Raw genomic sequence first — 19,049 nt, forward strand, 5'->3', positions numbered from 1 at the left:
TCATTTTATTATACTTTTACTGCCATGTGAGAACAGAGAAGACAACGACACTCCTGACTATTATGATGAAGATGGAATACGCTTTAATGTTTGACTACCAGCCACATGAGCTCTTTGGTTATAGCTCTGAAGTGTCTATAGCGTAATTACATTCGTGTTTGTGCTTGTTACATTTAAGTAGATGGGCTGTCAGCATAGGAATTAAATTGCAACGTACCCCTCTCATGAACTCCATATTGGCAACAGATATCCTACACAAAATATTTTTTTCACGAGGACTTGATGCAGAAGATGCTATGAGAACAGCGAAATAATCACGATTTCGTGACGACAGCCAATTTACGATAGAACAAAAAAGTCAGAATACTTTCAATAGAAATACATACGCATTATATTAGGGACGGCATGAGGACATTTGGTTGGCGTTTGGTAATTGATGAGTATGGCTAAATGACACTCTAGCAACGATGGCATGACGACAATGGTATGAGCAATGCGTGACGACAACAAAGTGAGGACAGCCATTTTACGAGCACGATTATGAATTTATTATTATCATGATCTATCGACCATAACGCCATCATGACGATGGAATGCCAAGGACGGCTGTATGACGTCGACGCATTGAGAACCGTGGCGTCACAACGATGACAAACGATAGTCGCAAGAAGCTGGAGTGAAGACAATATGATGACCACAACGGCACCACGAAGACATTATGTCGACAAATGATTGACAGTTGCATGACAACGACCCGACCAGAATCTAAAGATAATGCTGGAATGATGGCAATGTGACGACTACGACGGCATCATTACCATGGACACATACCTTGTGGCAAAACCTATTATACATCTGAGGCTTATGCTTCTGTACAGAGATGTCTAGACAACGCCAAGGGAAGCGCCAAAAAGGACGCTGGAAGGATGCAAATGTAATGACCACGAGGGCATTCGACAGTGAGCACGTTAAAATGGCACGATGGTGACAGTATGACGACGATGGCGTGACGACAACAGCATGACGTGAGTCACATGACGAAGCTTCAACGACCACAATAGAGAAACTTCGACCGCATCACGAGGACATTAGGACAACGAACGCACCCGCCGTCGTGGCTCATTGGCTATGGTGTTGGGCGGCCAAGAACGAGGTCGCAGGATAGAAAACAGCCGTGTACTTAGATTAAGGTGAACGGTAAAAAACCCAGGTGGTCCCAATTTATTCGGAGTCTCTCACTACGGCATGCCTCAAAATTAGTTGTCGTTCTAGCACATGTTCCCTACAATTAATTAAATTAGGACGGCGAACACATGACGATGACGCAATGACAGTGTTGGCGTGGCGAAAATGGGGCGACAGAGCTTTAGTGACGACTACACAAAAACCACTACATCATGACGATGACGCTCTAACAACGAATGCTGCTGATTATTATTATATGTGGTGGCATCCCCTTTTGAAGTGGTGCGGTGAGAAGTAAACAGCTAGCCTGCTTGATTTATTCATCAGGCATACTGTACATGTGGCTCCTTCTATCACTTGTGTATGTATCGCCTTATTGTTTTCCTTTGTTACCCAAAATTTATAGTTGTAGTATACACAATTATTATATATTTTATTCCTGATTTACCAAACTGCAAACTTAATTTTTGATTTCTTTTAAATATTGCATTTTTAGATATTCTTCTTAATGTATTTGGTAAAAAAATTACACATTTCCTTTCCCCCGCCATTAAGTTTTGTTGTTTCGTTTTAGAAGCTACAATCTCATTAAAACTTGTGTAACCTATTGGCCCTGAGTCCCCAGCAGCTGCAGAGCACCTGACCATGGCGGCGGTCAGGCCTGTAACGCAGAAGAGGGTGCTAAGAATCTCTGGTTCCGGACAAGCCGCCAATGGAAACTAACCCTTGCAACGTTTAACACCTGAAACCCCTCGAGAGAGGCTAGCTTGGCAGGACTCTGAGGAATTATCTGACATCGTTTGGGACATCATCGGCCTTAGTGAGATTAGAAGAACTGGTGAGGCTTATACATTGCTGAATAATGTACATGTCCTCTGCTATAGAGGTCTCCTAGATAAAAATCAATACGGGGTGGGATTGCTAATCCATAAGTACATATCGGGCAACATTGATGAATTCTACAGCATTAATGAGAGGGTAGCTGTAGTAGTAATCAAACTTAATAAGATGTAACGAATAAAGATAGTACAAGCCTACGCTCCAATATCCAGTCACGATGATGAGGAAGTAGATTAGTTTTAAGAAGATGTTGAATTATTGATGAGAAAATTGCACGCTCAGTATACTGTTGCAATGGGCGGCTTCAATATAACAGTGGCGAAAAAGCAGGCTGGTGAACAAGCAATTGGCAACTACGGCGTCAATTCTACGAACGCTAGAGGAAAGATGCTGGTAGAATTCGCAGTAAGGAATAAGCTTCGAATAATGAACACCTATTTCAGGAAGCGTAGCAACAGAAAGTGGACCTGGAAAAGCCCTAATGGTGAAACAAGAAATGAAATTGACTTCATACTTTCTGCTGATCCGAGAATCGTGCAGGATGTAGAAGTCATAGGTAAATGGCAGTGATTATAGGTTAGTGAGGGCTAGGATGCACCGCAATTTGAAGAGAGAAAGAGCAAAATTGGTCAAGAAGAAACAGGTCAGCCTACGGTCAGTAAGGGCAAAAGCAGACAAATCCAGGCTGGTACTTGCAAACAAATATCCAGCCTTAGAACAGAGAGGCGATGATGTCATAGAGCTAATGAATGAAATTACTATTAGGTTGGCTTCAGAGGCAGCAGTTGAAGTTGGAGGCAAGGAACCAAGGCGACAGTGCGGAAGCTCTCCTAAATAACAAAGGACCTAACAAAGAAGTGACAAAAACTGAAAGTGTACAACTCAAGAGATAAGATGGAATTCCCGGAATTGTCAAAGTTGATAAACAAGGCGAAAATAAGTGATATTCGAAAATATAACGTGAGAACTACTGAAGAAGCCGTAAGAAATAGGCTTAGCCTGAAATCATTGAGAAAGAAACTTGGCATAGAACAAACCAACATGAATGCACTGAAAGATAAGCAGGGTAATAGCACCAGCAATCTCGAAGAGATAGTACACGAAGCGGAATAATTCTATACTGACCTGTGCAGTACCCAGAGGAGTCAGGATACCTCAATTAAAAACAGTAATGAACAGTATATAGAAACTCCTCGTATACCTAGCGTCAGAAGTCGGAAGTCAGAAGGGCCGTGCAAGACATGAAACGAGGAAGACTGGCAGGAGAAGATGCAATAACATTCAATTTATTCAAAGACGGAGGAGACATAATGCTTGGAAAACTGGCGGCTCTTTATGCGAAGCGTCTATCGACTACAATTCCAGAATACTGGAAGAATGCAAATAATTTACTAATCCTCGAAAAGGCAGACGTTAAAGAATTGAAAAATTATAGACCCAGTAGCTTACTCCCAGTATTATATAAAATATTTACCAAAAGAATCTCCAATAGAATAAGAGCAACACTGGACTTTAGTCAACCAAGGGAACATGAAGGGATACTCTACGATGTATCACACCCATGTCATTAATCAGGTTATCGAGAAACCCGCAGAATACAATAAGCCTCTCTATATGGCTTTCATAGATTACTAAAAGGCATTTGATTCAGTAGAGATACCAACAGTCATAGCGGCATTACGTAATAAAGGAGTACAGAACGCTTACGTAAATACGTTGGAAAATATCTGCAGAGGTTCTACAGCTACCTTAATTCTAAACAAGAAAAACAGGAAGATAACTATAAATATAGGGGGCAGGCAGGGAGACATAATCTCTCCGATGCTATTCACTGCATGCTTAGAATTATTCAAGCTATCAAACGGGGAAGGTTTAGGAGTAAAGATTGACGGTGAATAATTCAGCAACCTTCGGTTTGCCAATGATATTGTTCTATTCAGCAACAATGCAAACCAGTTACATCAAATGATTGAAGACCTTAACAGAGAAAGTGCAAGAATGCGGTTGAAGATTAATATGCAGAAGACAACGATAATAATGAATAGCCGGGCAAAGGAACAAGAGTTCAATATCACCAGTCAGCCTCTAGAATCTGTGAAGGAGTATGTTTAGCTGGGTCGATTAATCACAGGGGACCCTGATCATGAAAGGAAATTCATAGAGAGTAAAAATGGGATGGATCGCATACGGAAGACACTGCCAGCTCGTGACTGGAAGCTTACCATTATCATTAAAAAGGAAGGTGTAAAATCAGTGCATTTTACTAGTGCTGACATATGGGGCAGAGACGTGGAGACTGACAAAGAAGCTTGAGAACAAGCTAAGGACCGCGCAAAGAGCAATGGAACGACTATTGCTAGGCATACCATTAAGAGACATAAAGAGGGCAGTTTGGGTCAGAGAGTAAATGGCTATAGACGATATTCTAATTGACATCAAGAGAAAGAAATGGAGCTGAGCAGGTCATGCAATCCGCTAGTTAGATGACTGTTGGACCATTAGGGTTACGGAATGGGTGCCAAGAGAAGGAAAATCAATGGAGGACGACAGAAGACTAGGTGGAGCGTTGAGATTAGGAAATTCGCGGGCGCTAGTTGGAATCGGTTGGCAAAGGACTGCGGTAATTGGAGATCGCAGGAAGAGACCTTCGTCCTGCAGTGGACATAAAACTGGCTGATGATGATGAATGATGCCGTCGAATCTACAATTACGAGGTCCTGATGAAAACGATCCTCCGCAGTGTCGTTGCCGAACAAGGTTGCGTTCACAATTGTGGCAGCCTGAACGACAAATACTCAAATGAATAGCTTGCTTTGCGAGTTAAAAGATTAGTGAAGCCATATCTAATTTTCGCCGCGTCTTATGGAGTGCAGTCTTATTATTCACGATCCAACTAAACCGTAGAAGCCGACTCAAACTGAATGCTGCGCATCCAATAGCCTACCTAACACAAGCCTAATTGTGACAATATTTTATGAAAACGAAGCTTTCTTTGGTCGTTGCAGATGATCATGATCCGTGTTTACTGGTGCAAGGGCCAGAACTAGCCAAAGAGCGCCAAGGCTATGATATAAAACTGCCATTTCTAGACGATTAATAATCATCTAGAAGAGGATGAAACACGGCTGTCTAGAAGCCTAAAAATACTCTTTGGAAAGAGCGTAAGTATATTCTTAATAAAACTGTACAATAATACATGACATATGCTATGGAAAAACGATGAGGTGATGTACTGAAATATGCCACTGCAAGTAGCCCTACTGCCTCTCCAATGTCCTTAAGCACAAAGGCCAGGAGTCATGTGCCGTACCGGATGCTACAGTCGCAGCATCAGCCTTTCGTGAGAGGATGTGCTACAAATATTGTGGGCTTATAAGGCGCAATAAATTGACACCTTTTAATAAATTTAAAACTGATTTATTGTCAAAAACTGGGCATGCTTTCAAAAAAAAACACCGGCTGAAGGAGAATGTGGCATCGGTATGCTAGAGGAAAGGGCTTCTTCCCATTCAGTATCTGCTTCCCGACGCTCCAAGAAGACGTGGAGAATGGTTAGCCTCTAACCACGCCTAACAAACAAGGGAGGTTCACTGCCAGCCAGCAGTTAAGAATCCGTGTATGATTCTCAGTCGGCAGAACACGACATCAGTATGTCGTGCTTTTGTTAACGAAGCTCAATTTTGTGCGTGCGCCTCAATTAAATGAAGTTTATTAGAGGCTTCACTGTTCCAGATGGACTGTCAAAAGTTTCTCAGGGTTTCGCGCAAGAAAGGCTTCAAGTGTGTGGGAGTGATAGCTATGGTTGTGTCCCAGGCTCTCAGTGTTATAGACGTAGGAAGTTTGTCTGCAACCATATTACCAGCAATGCCTCTACGCCCTGGCACACAGCACAAAACGACATGCTGGATACATGCATACATTGTGCACAGAAACGAGAATAGATAATTTACTAGACGGTTGTTATGTTTTCAAAGAAACACTGAAGCTTTGAGAATGCTTAGGGAGTCTATAAATTTAATTGCGTTTTTTAATGTGTTTGATGTGCTTTAACGCCGACATTAAGGCTTAGGTCTGAGGGGTATGGGTAATTATTTCCGAATTCAGAACAACAGACTCTCAAAAGGATGGCCCTACTTCTGCATAAGACACGCCGGAATGCGATCTTCATGGATGAGTGTTACACTCAGGGCACGAGTATTTTGCCTGAGGTTCAAGAAAGCGCATTTTAATATGTTGCATTGGGGCATGCTTAGTGATTTCAGTGAACGATGTGTCACATTGTACACATTCTATGAGCTGCCACTGCCATGGTGGTAACAGCTTCGCTGGAGGCATTAGGTAATGGTCAAGGAATAATACAATGACTTCATCGCTAAGACTCCACACACGCAATGAGAAACGTTCTGTCGTTGCTGGTAGATTACGAAAATATGTGGCACGTCACATAATTTCTACTTGAGTGGGAAGGATGATCAGCGTTTCTGTGTACTTTCCAAAAAGCACGTGAAACTAGCGCAGAACCTTTGCAGCTCGACAACGCCATTTGGATTGAACACAGAGTCTTTGCACAAGGCTTGTTCCGAAGGCTAATGTGGCAAATCGAGTGCCTATATGGTGCACAAGATCGAGCATTTTCAGGGCACTCGTTGTAGCGGACTGCTAAACTGGGGCATTGTATTCCAAAGGCGAACATGCGAGGCTTTTGTATATGAGGCACTTTCTATCACGGCCCCATGTTGCTTGTGCTAGAATTTCCAGCAGCTTCATTGTCTTTAAGCATTTGACCTTGAGGTGCTTTTTGTGGGAACCATTAGTTTGGAATCAAGTATGCTGCTCAAGAACTTATGCTCAGTAGTTACAGGTACATGCTCTCGGTACATTTGAAGATTGAGTTCTGGAACTAGCCACCTCTTTCTAGCTAAAATAACACAATAATATTTCTGGGGATTAACTCTAAACCTATTTTTGTCTTCCCACTTAGACGCTTTGTTCGAGCTATGTTGTACCTGCCTCTCGCACAATACGAGGTTACAGGATTTTAATCATATTTGCATATCGCCGACATAAACGGCATACAAAATGGATGGTGGTAGTGGATCTGGGAGTGTGTTCATCTTCACAATGAAAAGCGTGTAGCTCAGCATGCCGCCCGGGGCTACACCAGCTTCTTGCGTCAGGGAACCGAGCTGCACATTGGCGATTTTGACGCGAGAAACCGAATCGGATAATTTAGCCCTCTATTTGACCAATCTATCTGTTATATTTTGCCTGCTCACCGTGTTCCTGCGGGTGCCCATTACCAAACAGGTCTTGCAGCATTCCGTAGCGCCACGCTGTGTCGTGCGCCTTTTCATCGAGAAATACAGATAAAAACAACTGTTTATGCACGAACGCGACTCGTATCTTCGCTTAGAATCGCACGAGATTATCGGTTGTACAGCAATCTTCCCTGCAGCCGCATTAATAATGATCAAGCATTTTGTTGCATTAATAAAAATAGTGAAGACGACGATTGATATTTTTTTGAAACAGCTTACAAAGGCAACTTGTGGGAGCTATCGAGCGGTAATTAGCCACCCAGGGAGGGTCTTTAGCATGCCTGAAAATAGCGATCACAATCGCTGCTTTCCATGCGGATGGAGGTTATCCATCAGTCCAAATATTCTTGAAGAGTGCGAATAATATAACTTGTGTGTCAGTGCGTAAGTTTTTGATCATGTCTTACATGACTCTGTCATGTCTATTTCATGTCATGTCATGTATTCTATTTGGTTGTATTTGAGAAATTATGACTAATTGGCTTACTTGACACACGCTTAATGTGCTCCCTAAGTGAGTCTGCTTGGTCTTTCAAGGTATTTCCTTGGTCGTGCGCCAGAGGCAACGGATGCATTTGCTGGTCTTTTAGTTTCTTACTCCATTCCAGACTTTTGTCTCCTTTGTGCAAGAATTTATACCCGAAAGGAGCCTCACTCAGCTTCCTCTGTTTGCCTGACGCCGTGTCCGCCTTGCCTGCGATTTAATGCTTTGAAATTGGGTGAAGTTATCCGCTTTTGTCTATCTATGCGATGTGCCCCATGTCTAATTTTGCCTCTATTGCGCCTCTTTACGTTCCTCGTTCCACCAGGAAACGCGTAATACGAGTGAACCACCATTTATATCTGGGATAAACTTTATGTCTGCATCAATAATAAAAGCTGCAAAATGTGCGACAGCGTCATGTATAGAGAAATGGTCTCTAAAATTTCGTAGTGAACAAGTAAATTCTTTAAAATGATCCCAGTCACTCGATGCTAATTTAAAAATAGGAACATGGAGAAGGTTGTCTTGATGCGTTATTATGTTTAAATTTACAGCGAAGTTGTCACTTCCAAAAGAATTATTGATAACAATCCATTCCAGATGAGGCAGAATAGAAGCAGAGCTAATTTCTAGACCTATCGATGAATACGAGTTCTGTTGCATAGATCGGCTCCTTATTAACAGGCAGGCACCAGAGGTAAGAAAGAAATGAATGGCCTCTTGGGTGGCATTCGGAGTTTCCCTACAACGCGTTCTGCGCAGTAACATCACCCACGAGTACGTAGGGGCCCGCAAGTTTATCTATCAGGTTATATAAGCCTGTTTATATGAGGTAACAGTTTCGGGGCGTATATATGGAACACACAGTTACAGTTTTATTGAAAATAACCCCCCTAACTGACACCGCATCAAGGGGCGTGTGTAAGGCTACATGGAGACAGGCTACAGACTTGTCTACGATTGCTACACTACCGCACGAGGCTGTAGCTTCATCGCGAATTTTTTGGAAGATCGCTCACTGATGCAGAAAGTCTTTTAGTGTGTTTTAGACGTCTCTCGAACTAAGAGCAACTTTCGACCATGTTTATGTAGGAGTCTTTTAGCATTATCGAGATTGTGGAGAAGTCCCCTAACATTCCAACATACTCTTCGTGTATCCATAGTGAAGTTGCTTTGTGCTGCGCGTCTAGAGAAAAACTACGTTATCCCACCAGGGCCTTCCTGGGCCCCATGGTGCTTTGTTTGCCTTTTTCGACGCGCTCTTGAGAGCTATGGAGGTCTTGCGGCGTCTGGGACTCCAGCGGACTTGTCGATATATCCACCACCTCCACTAACGCAATAGATACCCGATCGCTTCATACCCTCCTGGGTGTTTCTGCCTTCTCTGCTCGAACAGAGGCCCTAGATGTCGTATAGCCCCCAGGCATGGAGAACGGCTTGCTCGTGTTGTTCGGTGGCGGAACAAGGCTGGCTCCACCGCTTAGAGGGCTGACGGCATAACAGCCGACATGCTTGGTATGTTTCGGACGACCACTGAAGAATGGGACGCGGCCCCCGCCACCTCAGATCAACGTAGGATGGATTCGATGAATTGTGAGTCATGGGAAAACGTCTGCGTACTTTTTGGAAAAAGTTGTTCAATTTGCCTTTTAGCTCGATGACTTCCCTCTCTTTTTTCCATGATGCGCATGATCGCGAGCAAGTGGGGTGATCTCCGTCACAGTTGACACAATGGGCAGCAGGAGTTCAGATGTCAGAAGTATGGTCGTCTGAGGCATATTTTGCACAAGTAGGACACCCTCAGAGTCTTTGAGACACATGCCCCAACCGTTGACACCTGAAGCATCAGCGCGGGTTTGGGATGTAAGGTCGTGCATTTATCTTACAGTATCCTGTTTGAATATATTCAGGCAAGTTGCTAATTCCAATGATGCTAATCAAATGCTTAGATGGGATTTCCTTGTCTTCGAGCCTTAGTTTAATCCTTTTTACCTTTACAACGTTCAGATTTTTCCGTCCTCCGGCCATTTCAGTTTGAGTCAGTTCGAGCAGTGCATTTTCCGAAACGACATGATGGACAGTATTTATAGACCTATGTGTCCTCGAATGCAGCAAGGTAGGCCAGTTCGGTATATTGCAGCTTGTCACGAACCTCTAGTGGGAGGTCGCCGTTTGCCGTCTTCGTTACTTTAGATGAAGGCCTAAGGTGTTTGTAAGGCTTTTGAATACTAAAAAATTGAAATTGAAACTGATTTTATTCATTATAGATTACAGGTTATAAAAAAACAATATACCGAAGGAGAATCTGTATCTCTGTATATCGGTATCTATAATTTGTATACAGAAGGAGAAAGACTGTATCGAGACCTCCTGTTATTTATAAATATGCGTTTTCTAAAGCAACAAATAGAACTGCAATGAAATCGTATATAAGGAAACATGGCAGAAAGCAAGTGCTGGAGAATGCAAAACAAGATAAGGAGTTACAATAAATCTAACGAAGGAAATTATACAATTGCAAAGAGTAAATTCAGCAACACTAAATGATCAAAGAGGCGATATTATTCGGACAGTCTTCGTTGTGTGCGCACTAGCATCACGTGATACCTGGAAAACGTTTCTTTCTGTCGGATAAAGAACATGAAAGTTTCATCAGTGCGCCCCCTCTTGAGGGAGCGATCAGGGACTGCAGGAAAACTGCTAGCCATAAAATAATATAGTATTCGGCAGGCATGCCAGCTGCCCACCATGGAGCGAAACGAGGGGGCGAGACAGGGCTTGAAGTATTCCATTCTGATCACGCCAGCGTTACATGCCCACTATAATCCGATATCAATAACCTAAGTTTTTCATGTAACACAAGGTTAACCCTCGCTGCCTGAACAATCGGAAGTTATACAGAAGTAAGTAGAGGACAGGAAAGGGAGAACGTAAGCGGCAAGCATAAGAAAGGCAACTACCGATTTCCACTGAGCGGGTCAGGCCGTGGGTGCAAGCTATGTGAAGCTGGGGCCAAAGAGGTGCGTTACCTCCGCCAGGGGGCCTTAAAGGTCCGAACGCGCGGTATTGGCTCAAACCCCAGGATCCCCATTTGTCCAGTCATGGCTCAGCCGCGCACGGCTAAGCCGCGCACGTCCCTGCATGGTTCCTTGGTCGTTCTCCATACTTTTCCAGGTGAAGGCTGCCGCTCTTTTGCTCATTACGCAACAACCTTTAATTATACGTATCACTGGTCATGTGCCTTTGCGGCCACTGGTCTTTCGTCACCACGTCATTAATGTCATTTGCTGAATATCGGAGTACCGTGCAGAGCTGGAAGTGCTAGGCAGTAAAAAAGTTCGCGACCACCGCGAGCTCTAGCGACGCCCGCAGGTGAATCAACTAAAGATACCAAGACATGAAATTAAATCTTCGAGAAAGGTTGAAATCCGGGCCAGTTGGTACATAGTTGAAAGAAAAAAAAACAGTAAGGAAACACGCAGGACAAGAGGAGAGATTCACACAACAACGACTGACAGTTGTGGTGTGAACCTCTCCTCTTGTCTTTCATGTTTTTTGATTGCTTTTCTTTTCCTTCAACTAAATCTTCGATACACATATATATTGAATTTTGTGGTATCATCACTTGGGCATTGCCTCAATGCTTTAACTGTGTAATAGGCTATAGAAAAAAAAAATTCTGTTGTGTTTTTATTATGCACATTAAGAAAATTATGGTGTTTTACGGGCCCAAACAAATAATTGATTTTGAAGCACGCCGTAGTGGGCGACTCTGAATAACGTTTCCCTGGCTGTGATTATTTAACGTACACCTAAATCCATGTACACGGGCCTTTCTTGCTTTTCACCCCCATCAAGATGAGGCCGCCGTGGCCGGGATTTGGTGCCGCGAACTCGTGTTTCCGAGCGCGACACAAACGCCACTAAGCAACGAGGGAGGGTTATTACGCACTTTATGGTACTTTAAAAGCATTTCAATATGCGAAAGATGTGTATTGAATTTGCTATAAAATATTTTGAATTTTTAAAATTTTGCATTCCACCGGCAGGAATCAGTGAATGTGTCGTTATTTGTCTTCGTTTTCTGTGTCTTAATACTAAGAGAGACGAAAATATAGAATAGATAAGGGTGAGGGAAAGCAAATATATCGTAGGTGACCAAAGTAGAATTCGCTTCAGCGTTGGCGTTCTTTAGGTTCAGCTAAAGCCCATTAAACTTCAGAAAGTAGTGACACGCTTTGAAGAATGCCGCCTCCTCCTCGCGCGCTCTGGACGAGGCCGACGCCACGTCGCTACTGGCTTAATAGCATCACGTGGGCCTTCGCGCCGTGCATCAGCGCCACTTTTGCTCGAGGAGGGTCTAGGAGTGGCGAGGAGCGTATGATGGCACCGTTGCTACGCTCGATTAGTGTGGGCGGCTTCACGATCGAGGAGGGAGCCTGAATAAGAGGAGAAACGAGGAGGAGTGAAGGCGGAGGAGGGGAGTGTCGCTACTTTACTAAGTTTAAGGGGTTTTAGGCTAAGCGAGTGAACGTCTTGCCCTGGCACGATATGCGGGCGAGGAGCGAGGGAAGGCGAGGAGGAAGCTTAGCGGGCGCCACGAAGCGGTGCGTAGGCCCCCAGCGAGAGGCGCACGAAGCACTCCTTACGCGGCTCTACAGTGCTGACGTAAGAGCACGTAACGAGATCGGGTGCGCAGCTGTTCAGAGCATGCGAGTGAGCAAGCGAGCAGGTGCGCATCGGGAGATGAGAAGCTAGAGAGGAGGTAGTGACGACATATCCGCTCTGCTAGCCATATGTTCAATCGATGTCAGGTAACCGTTTCCGATTAATTAGACGAATAAATATCATGCCACTCTGTGTGAGACGTCATTATTGGCGTAATTACTTCTGTATCCTACTTCCGAGTTTCAAGAAATTTTGCCAATGTGGTTATCCGATATCGACAATTCTGTGCTTGGATGTGCAGTAATCAGTGATTGCTAATTAATGCTAACTATTCCAGACACTTCAGTAACTGGTAACTCATACCCTGAAATCATATATATAACGAAACCTATGATTCTTTTACTGTAGTATGTTTTCTATTTGCCGGACTTATTTTGAATTTTGTCCGGGTCATTTCAGGATCTCAACCCGAATCGCTGCGCCAGAAACAAGAGTGTCACTCGATGCTCGTGCCATTAAAGCAGTTCGAACACTAACACGATGCAACGGAGCACAACTGTTTCAGACAGTCAAGCCGGCATCAGCTGAAGTAGCGGAGGAACGCCTTTAAAGCCTCCTCTTTTCAATTCGGTCGGGTCCACTTCGAGAAATTTCTCTTCGCTGAAGGGACGATCATCCTGTTTGTGAAGGCGGTTGAACGCGCATTTCAAGTCACGCTGTAACGAGGGTAGTAACATAAAGAAACACCTGATTGACTCGTTTTTGCTATAGTTGTCGCAAGCAGGCATGCCAGCCATTCCAATGCAGAATCAATAGGGTTTTCTTGATGCCATGCCGAAACACAAAGGTCACAGAGGTATTTCTTCGGCTGGCAGTGCCTCCGGTTGAATATGGAGTTGCAGACGCGGATCTAATATGTGTAGGTGTGCTTTGGTAGATAGGTTTGAGCTCCATTGTGACAGTGCAACCGCACAAATGAGTGAGCTAAACCTTGTCGCAGGATGTATCCTCAATAGTGGTCTCGGTATAGAATCAACACCATCATGTGCCTGTCAGGCGGCTTTATCCACCAGAAATGGTGCTGTGGCCTAGTATAGAATGATGGGGATGTTGTATTTCTTATGGAATGCGTGGCGGTGCAGGTGGTTTGACGTCTGACTTCCGAAGCTAGTTGTTTTAAGGCCGTTAGTGGAACGACTGAACGGCCTTGGAGTCACAAAAGATCTACCATGACGGTGATATTTCTTGAAGAATACACTCCGCAGCAGCACGGTTGGCAGCGAGTTCTGCATCCGTGGATATCATGAAACTGGTGGTCAGAAATTATGGTGGATTTCGCAAGAAACAACCACTGCACCAACTCAGCTTTTGCAGCAACGAAACCAAATATTGGATACTCAGCGACAAAGCCTATGTATAATAAACAAGTTCGAGTAAGCCTCTGCTACTAGCTGGAGACACCCATAAGGTATGAGGTTGTCTCGAATCAGCAAAAAATATAGCGGCCCTTTCAGAATTACCCGCATTTGACTGCGAAGCTGTTCCTTTTATACAAGTGCACGAGGAACTTGATTAGCTCATGAAAACCACCCTCTCGAAAGCGTTCCTTTCATGGGCACGTTTGCGAACTTGCATTATGTTTTAACAAATGTCGTACTTCACCCATATACATTCACCTTTGCATGTGTTTCATTTATAATGTTTTAATAATTTTCACAAAGTTTGATAAATGTGGCTGCTAAAATTCACCCCGGAAAGCGGTGGAATTTCGTGCTCCGTTTTAATCCAACAACTAGAATTTTGTGTGGCCATCACAGGCAACTTTCCCCTTATTTGAAAAAAAAAAGCATGTTTGCTACTCGTTTTATTCAGCGAGAACTGCACGAGCGCCAACCGCGAATATAGGGAAGAATTTAGGTTTGTACATCTATTGGGAGCGATCGTTCATAAGTTACAAATGCTAAAATACCTTTTTTCCTCGTAAGTGATCTCATTGCTTCTATTTCCACAGAAAGTGAACTCAGAGTGTCAGAAAATTCTCTAAGGACATAGGAAAACACCGACGATAAGAAGGTAATAGATAATAAATTTTTTGCATTCAATGTTAGATAGGTGTACACGCAAGCGGACTGCTTCCTACTTCTCAGCTTAAGTATCTGTTACTCTACCTAACCGGCTCACATCGCTTTAGAGAATTTAGGCAACGATGTGCGAATGCCGTATTCTTAAGAAGCGTTAAACAGGGCATTCGGCTCGGCTTTAATTTAAACAAATTTTATCTGAATCGCACTTCGAGTTCCGGGATACATATACGCTTATTTATTGCAAAGGCAGTAAATTATTCACGTACTTTGAACTCTGCCTACGTCACCCGGAAACTGTGTCATGAGTCAAATATAAACAATGTCACTATTTATTTCACCTAGAATATCGGCGAAACTTACCGAGTGTCTCATGGAACCTAAAAAAATAACCTTGGATAGAGCAGTAAGTAATTATTTGGAACAATCTTAATAACTATAAAAATATTTAACTTCCCACTGAAACTAAATCTAAAATGTCAATATACTGAAGGTGAGCTTCATATCATGTACAGTTTTATTCAGGACATTCAGTTGTAGCCGTTATTGAGAACATCGGGAAACTAATTAGTGAATAACATGCTTTTAGGCAGTTGTTGCAATAACTTCTTTTACACGAGCTCAATTTGTACTAGTCCCGTTCTCGTTTAGGGCTCGTGGCTAGGTTGTACCCAGTTCAAAAACACAACAGGAAATTTCAGTCTGTCGTATTTTGGGACGTTGCTTCTGTAGTTCTGTTGTCTGTATTACTGTTGTCTGTAGTGTGACCTCCTGTAGTAGAGAGTTCTAGAGTTCTTGATCAATATTTAAATAAAAATTGACATAGACCTCCTAAAGGCTACGTAAATTTGTTAGTACAAAAAAGAAAAAAAGATATAAAACATTCCCGTCGACGATTCGAACTTGCGACCTCACGATCCCGAGCCCGGCATCGTACCACTGCACCACTCCTAATTTTTTTGCTCTATTGCCTTGCTTTAACAAAGAAAGAACAGCAATAGCAATACACAAAACAAAACATAAAAGATACAATGAACACGTCGTATTGGCATAAACAGCCTGGTAGGGGGCTGGCTTCGCCACATTAAAATTCATTTAGAGCCATCAATGGCTCCATCCTTGACAGCTACTCGGGGGTATCGCCACCGGCCTTCAAAATCTCAACAAAGCGATGGACAGTCTCACGGAAATAAATTCGCGTAGGTCGTGCGTCGGGATCGCAGTAGTATCCTGCCATTCGAGAGCGCCAAATACTGTGGAGGCCAATTAACATCATTAAATCAAACGGAAAACCATCCTCGTTAGTAATGGGTAGATACCGTATTCCATGAGGGTCGAGGGGAAATTGTTTCTTTAACGTTCTTTGTAGTACGTCCCAAAATAATACCCCTCCGCAACAATGAAGAAAAACGTGATCTATTGTTTCTGGTTGTTTGCAGATAAGGCAGTGAGATCCACATGGAAGAAATAAGCCCTTTTCCTGTAAAAACATTTTTACTGGCAACGTTCCAGTGTGCACCTTAAAGAAAGGTTTTAACCCCTGGCGCAACTTGCATTTTTTTTACTCGATTTAACACGTCCCTACCAGGGCCTCCACTGTACAAGGCTCTGTACATTGGCTCCGGTAGAACCACTCCTAACGTGTCTTTGAATTGTACATTTTGGCCACGGCAATAGTACGATGCGCTGATGTTTACATTTGCATTTTAAGAGCCAAGATCTGCTATCACTCCACCGCGTCAACTGCCACATCTCTAGAAGAGCAAGAGTGTTCTTACCATCGACAGGTACATCATGGAGTGCTAGAACATCAATTTTGATGTACGATATCCGTATTAAATAGGAAATTCAGAAATAGACAACGGTGACGGTTAGGGTTGTTACTGCTAATTTCGACAGTTGTCTCCCGTATTTTACACTTTTGAGCGCGCATATAATTCGTGTGTTCAATGCAAAATAGCTACCTAAACATTCGTGGATGAGTGTTCTTTCCGACAGCATACTGGCTGCTCACGGCAGCGCTGTACCAGAATAATGAGACCACAGCGAGACAGCTTTTCACGCAACTTTAAGGACCAACCCAATACTTCACTTTTGCTTCGCAAAAGCTAATGCAATATTTCTGGAAAATTAACTAATGTGTCAGTGTAACGGAACATGTAAGCCTACAGGCCTCTGTGCCACATCTTACCAAATAAATTAAAACGGATACGCAGCCATTCCCGCAGATGGTATGATTTTGATGAGGGCAATACGGCGTTTCTAGTGCCTCGTCGTAAGGCACAATTATAACAACTGGCCACGTCAACTTTAATACCGGTGTCGGTGCTATCAGCATTGCCGGCTTCAGAGAAGCACTATTGAATACCGTGCAAGAGAAAAGTACAATGTACACCACCAATGCGAAACTGACATACAATTTTAAGGCGTCGCGACGGAAAGCGCTTCTGTCGAGGAGAACTTATGTCGCTGCGACAGAATGTAGCACATTTCTATGTAGTCCAGACACAGAGTTCCTGTTGCGACGTCAGAATCGCTGTTGCGATAAGAAGTTGTTGTTGCGACTTCATACACCCCTGTGGTCGCGACAGAACGTTTTCGTTGCGACTACAGAACTCTTGGCCGTCGCGACTGAGTGTTTCTGTTGCGACGTCGAAATTGCTGTCGTAACGTCAAAGTCGCTGTCACGATAGAAAGTTGCTGTGACTGCAGAATTCTTGTCACGACAGAACGTTTCTGTTGCGACTTCAGAACTCTTCGTCGTCGCGACAGAATCTTTCTGTTGCGACGACAGAATTTCTGTAGTGGCGTCAGAATCGCTGTCACGATAGAAAGCTGTTGTCGTGACCGAAAGTTTCTGTTGCGACTTCAGAACTCTTCGTCGTCTCGACAGAGTCTTTCTATTGCGACGACAGAATTTCTGTTGTAACGTCAGAATCGCTGTCACGATAGAAAGCTGTTGTAACGACTTCAGAACTCTTGTTGACGCGACAGAACATTTCTGTTGCGACTTCAGAACTCTTGGTCTTCGCGACAGAATGCTTCTGTTGCGACATCCGAATTTCTGTCGTAACGTCAGAAATGCCTGTTGCAACTACAGAAACATCTGGAACTTCTGTCGTACAACAGAAATTTCTGTAGTCGCGACACAAATTTATGTAGTTGCGACGAGAATTCCTGTTGTCTTTTTCAACTGGGTAATGTTCCCTTTATTTTCACTAACTTCTGTCTTGGCGGTCAGGTCATGTCAGTTAGGTCACGCGGCGAGCCAAATTAATGCGTCATTCTTTCACAAAATGGACATATAACACTCAGACGCGCCTGAATATGTTACCTAATTATTAGGCTATCAACAACTTTGTGCTTGCATGTTCTTCGTCCATAATCTGTGCTTTATTTTTACTAACTCTAAACAAGGTGCCTCGTTTAGCTCACTAATGCATGGTGTGAGTAGACGGTGAAGATCATATAAACCGTGAAATGATCCAGATGGTATACATTATAATCTAGCATCGTGACTATCGCTTTCGAAGCACTAAACAAGAGGGGCTCAGGTGCAGGTAGCACGAGAATAGAACACGCTAGCGCGCTCGATCTGAGGGGCCGCGGCATTTGCCGCTCCCGAGCTCTCTCGACACCATGGCTGACCGGCCTAAATAAACCGTGGCCACGGCGGCTAGGTCTTCTAACTGCCTCCCATAAATTAGTGACCCGCACGACCAAGCCCAGCGATGCCAGCGTCAACCCACGAATTGGTTGCCCTGGCGGCAGAATCCAGCCATGCCAGCGTCAGTGCATCAACTCTACCAATACGAGTAACGTGGCCTAATTTACTGCGACAGACGGGCCACAGTTGTAGGGTGTCCGGGAATTATATCATGCCGGACATCTGGTTCATTCAGCTGGACAGGCTCTTCCTTATCAACGAGGTTCCAGGCTCCGGCTGCGTTCCAGGCCCCCTTTTCCACCTCCTCCCCTCCCTCCTGCCCTGCCGTGACTACTTGAGGGCAGCCGTCCTTGCTCATGCATTATGTAAGATCAGTGCCACTAGTTCGATAGCACCTCAGTAACTAGAAGGTATCAAAATATTTATGGTTAGTGTCAGTTACCTTATACTACTTTTTGTTCTTTCACATTGCTGACCATTGTTTCCCTTAACACTTATTGCTTCATGTGACAATCACTTAGACATACCTCTTTTCTAATAAAATACCCCGCTTTGAGTCTGCGCTCACCATATGTTACCATCTATGTCGTTTCTGTGTTCTTTTCGCTGTCCCCGTTTTATTTGCGGGTAGTATGTTGGGCAGTAAACAACGAGGCGAAACTGAAGTTCTTCTCGCCTTATGTGTCTGTGTCATTCGCGCTGCAAAAGAGTAATTTATTTGTCACGTTAATTACATGATAATAGGCGGTGTTTGTAGCTTTCAGCCCGACGATGATCGTCTGGGCGATATGTTTATATGCTAGTTC

General features: G+C 43.7%; 1 long non-coding RNA gene across 1 annotated transcript in view; it reads left to right on the top strand.

Moving 5' to 3' along the window:
* LOC142584277 (uncharacterized) overlaps positions 1-14,623 on the top strand; it is a 40,330-nt gene extending 25,707 nt beyond the window's left edge. The window contains exons 2-3 of the long non-coding RNA XR_012828747.1: positions 5,031-5,186; positions 14,507-14,623. This is a non-coding gene — a long non-coding RNA (uncharacterized LOC142584277). The remainder of the gene's footprint in view (positions 1-5,030; positions 5,187-14,506) is intronic.
* Positions 14,624-19,049: the final 4,426 nt, after the last annotated feature.

The sequence above is a fragment of the Dermacentor variabilis genome, chromosome 6, assembly GCF_050947875.1.
Source record: "Dermacentor variabilis isolate Ectoservices chromosome 6, ASM5094787v1, whole genome shotgun sequence".
Classification (NCBI taxonomy): Eukaryota; Metazoa; Arthropoda; class Arachnida; order Ixodida; family Ixodidae; genus Dermacentor; species Dermacentor variabilis.